The sequence below is a fragment of the Cupressus sempervirens genome, chromosome 5, assembly GCF_028749045.1.
Source record: "Cupressus sempervirens isolate cs-2001-9-10 chromosome 5, ASM2874904v1, whole genome shotgun sequence".
NCBI classification, from domain to species: domain Eukaryota; kingdom Viridiplantae; phylum Streptophyta; class Pinopsida; order Cupressales; family Cupressaceae; genus Cupressus; species Cupressus sempervirens.
In genome coordinates, this window is record NC_143122.1 from 176,271,969 (window position 1) to 176,276,480 (window position 4,512).

General features: G+C 32.6%; 1 pseudogene; it reads right to left on the reverse strand.

Annotated features, from left to right (window-relative positions):
- Positions 1-673: 673 nt before the first annotated feature.
- LOC149554985 (cytochrome P450 716B1-like) lies at positions 674-2,581 on the reverse strand (annotated as a pseudogene).
- Between the last annotated feature and the right edge of the window lie 1,931 nt (positions 2,582-4,512).

Genomic DNA, 4,512 nt, shown 5'->3' on the forward strand with positions numbered 1-4,512 from the left:
TATAATGGATACAACTTTCTATTCAACATGAGATTTTTTTTTAACTTAGATATGATTTATTTTTAAAGTTTAAGACATAAATTCAAAATAATAATTATTTTTTACATATAAATTGAGACAAAAGTAATTTTCTAGAAGCTTGTAAGACTTTTTAACTAAAATTACAATAATAGAAGAAACGTGGGAAGACCACAGAAGACAACATACTTTTCCACAACTAATCAACTATTATGCTAGCAATGATTTATATTGTTATTAATATACAACCATGTTATATCTAAAATGTGAGATAAAATCAAATCATATTAAATTAAATGTTAAATATCATGAAAAATCATTATAGTTATTAAAATAAAAAATTCAGATCATAATACTATTATTTTAATTTGCCAAAAAAAAAATACATAACTTAAAAAACAAAATTAAATAAAGATAATATAACTAACCACAAAATCTTTATTTCTGAGTCATTTTGGAAGAAAATGGTTTGAGCATAAACTCATTCATTGATTCAACAATATCTTAACTAAACTATTGTTTGCGAAGATATATACATAATTGTAGTTCACACAATTTATTTGAAGTTGCATAGTGATATCAAAAGATAAGTTTTTCACAGTTATGCTACTAGAAATAATTTTCTAAAGAAACCATAATAGCTTTGATAACATGATTAATCTCCCCTAGCTTGAAGCTTTATGGGTAATCCTTCTTTTGGAACTGGAAGGGGTTCACAAATCATTTTCTCATTTGGATTTATCATAGACCAATTGTATTTGGATAGAGAATGATGTACAAAAATCTTTGCTTGTAGTTTTGCAAAATCATATCCGACACAAAGTCTAGCCCCTCCTCCAAATGGTATAAATGTATAAGATGGAGTTCTTTTATCAAAATGTGTTGGATCAAATCTTTTTGGTTCTTTAAAATATTGTCCAGCATAATGAGTTGTAGTAGTCTCCCAAAACAACTGCACAATTAAAGAATTGTCAAAATTATTGTTTAATTATATAAGCCAATATCATATAAGAAATAAACAAATATATAAGAAAATCACCAAAGCATAATGTTTTCTATGATCAATATAAACAAATGGAGTAGACATGTAACACTAATTAGCTGACTAATTAAAAGAGGGTGAAAAGGTGGATAATTGGCATACCTGCCACCCTTTAGGAATAGTATATCCCTTATATTGGATGTCCTTAACTGTCACCCTAAATCCACCAACAACTTGGGGTACCATACGTAAAGTTTCATAAACCACCTTCTCTGTGTATTCCATTTTCCTAATCCCATGCCAGCGGTTCATTTGGCTGCTTTTCCGCTCGGATCGCTCTATACATTGTAATCACCAACCTATTACAGATCAGAAAGAAAAAGCAAAATAACCAAAGGTCGTTCAAAATACAAAACACCAGAGTCAACAATTAAAAAAAACTGTCTTATAAACTTTTACAACTTTATACCTTTCCTAAATCGCATTCCTAATTTCTAACAAACACAGAAAAACGAAATCAAACTGAAATAGTTCATGGTATTATACTAGCTTAAATCATTTAATCTGTAGTCTTTAAATGTCATCTTTAAATGTCATGTAAATTAAGCTTAGAAAAATAAGTAATTAAACTCATTTTAATAACTATAATTTGTAATCAGTAAGAAGAAAATACCTTGGGAGTACGTTTTTGCAGACATGGGGTTGACATACAACATGCTAACAAGCTGAGTTAAAAGAACAGCAATAGTGTCATGACCTCCAAGCATGATCACGATCAAGTTGTCGATGATCTCCTGATCAGTAAGAGTTATTACTATCATCCTTCATAGTTATGAACCATGACACTAGATCTTGGTCCCTCCTCCTCAAACTCAACAAGGAAGATAGTCTCTTGACAACACGAGCACGAGCTCTGAATCCCTTGTTAAAAGTGGTTCCCGGGAAATTGAGAGGAAGAGAACAAATTGACATCAGGAGAGTAATAGATTCGGCGTTAAGGATCTCCTTCTTCTTTGGGTCCTTCAAACCGAATAGAAGATCAGAGGCAACGCTGAAAGTGAATTGCCTAAGCAAACAAACTTTCTCTTCCTTCCCAATTCTCTTCAAAGTCCTCAACAACAACCGACTCCATTCTGGCGACACATTTCTGCAAAGCTTAAGGCTACATGAACGTCATGATAGCGTTTCTTATCCTCTCCACACAACTCGGTGATGTTTTTATCGCCAAACATTCTCATGAAAGTGGTGGGCTCGCTGTTTATAATGACAGTGTTGTTGTCATTGTTGAGGAGAAAGCGGTTGCCATCTTGGCCAGTGAGGACAGCTGTCGGGCGGCCCATCAGGGAGGTCTTGAAAACGGGGCCATGTTTGCATTCATCAGCTTTTACAGCTTTCAGGAATGCCAATGTCTCTCGTATCCAAGGAAAATCAAAACTTCCAGGGGAAGATTGATGAGGAGGACAGAGCTTTATAGATATGAATTCACACTACTATCAGCATCAGCATCAACTCAATCTCAACTATTATCATTTTGTCCTGTTTATGAAAATGAGAAAGAGTACTTACCTTAGTGGGATTCATCTATATTAGTAAAGTGAGAAAGATCTTAGGTCATTAATGTTACTATAATAATACCTGAAACAATGTGAGAAAGGACTTCGTAGGTGGCATATATCAATTTAACAATCACTCAAACAGGGGACTTGGTTCGTTCATTTCAAGTTAATGATCTGAGAAACGCAGTTCCAGCATTTCAATTGAATAATGGTTGTCCATGTGGGAAACGAGGATACAGATATCGCGTATATTGATCTTTCAACTTTCCTTCACGTCTAGGCTTGGATGATTTTTAATGTCTTAAATAATATTCGAAGCAGGTGCAAATTAATTAGGATGCTTAGTGGAAACTTTCTTGGAAACCATGTGTCGATCTCTTTTTTCAATTTTAAGGGTTAGTTTGTAGATCAAGTTTCAGATTTATACAATCTTGTGTTAACATAAGGTGTATTAGAATCAAATCAAGCTCCAGATTCATAAAGTTTTTGTTAGTCTCTGCCATAAGGCAGGAGGTTAAAGTTATCGATTGCATGTGGAGGAATTAGTTTGTAAGTTGGAATTCACGCTCTTGAAATAATCTCATCTTATACTATAGTTTACAAAATATGATGATGTTATTAATGTCAATTAAATTTTTTCCTATAGATTGTTGCTAATTTTTCAAGCGGTCTTTTCTTTTTGGGATAGACATATTACCTAAAATATATGGGAAGGCAACTGTCATTTTGCAAGAAAGCTACGTGCCTCCTATAGAAAATCTCTAGACATGCAATGGCAGCAACAAGCAAACACTTGTTGAATAAGGTTTGTTTGCATGTAATGAGGTGTATATCATTTCAACTGCTCCATTCATAAAATCTCATGAAAGGAAAAGGTAAAATCCAGAGACATTTTTAAGAGTTTCCAATGGAACATTCATCTAATCTGAGGATTATGCACCCTTTTCTATGTTGCCATCAGGAAAGGTAAGTGTAGATTGTAGATACATTTTATGTTGGTTTACATTGCAAACTTTAAATCTGAAATAATATTATGATCATAAAAGACAATTAAACAAAGAACTCCCTTTTATCTTTAATTCCTATGTACCTTACATCTTACATTTAGGTGATCTTAAACATATCCAATTATTTTCTATGAATTATAATCTATAAAAATGATGAATGAAAATGTCAAATCAACATCTCCTATCAGCTATGAATCACAATAGAGTTTCTAGTAGAAAACATATTTTTTAAACAAATAATACAATCATTGTTTTTCCATCTAATAGGTATTATAGAAAATGGTGGCTTAATAAAATGAGGAGTAGCTGAGTCCATAGCTTTACATTTTATCAATTTAATTAATTTTCTTGATGGGCATTGTGCTTGCACTTCTTGGAAACATCTCATACACCACAATTCTCATGTTATATAGCTCTGCAATAAATTCCAGGTAGACATGAAAATTGTTTACATGCTTCTTTACCCATTGTGTTGTTTTAGGGTATTTAATGGATAGCTTAAACTTTTAACCTTTAGAATTGGGGTTGTCTTTGTTGAAATCATGGTTTTTCCCTTATTTGAATCCTAAGCATTTCCCTTGTTTAAACCTTCATCCACTCTTTATGATGCTTCAATAAATGTGCTTGCCCTATATAAAAGTTCCCATTTTTGTATGGGTTGGAAGGATATTGGAAAAGGTTGGTAGTCTAAGCTCATACTGGCTAATTGCATCTACTTTAAAAAGATTCCAGGCATTTACAAAAATTTCATTATGTGAACATCCTACAATTATGGTAATCCATGAGACTATATGAGTATGATGTTCGAAGATAACTGCTTTCATAGTTCAATGGATGTTCATACAGCCAAGTTTCCCCAATAACTAATAACATTATGTTCTAGTCAGCCAAGAAAACTACGATGCCCAATCTATTTTAGCCTAACAAATCTGTAAGCATTAGTGAGTTC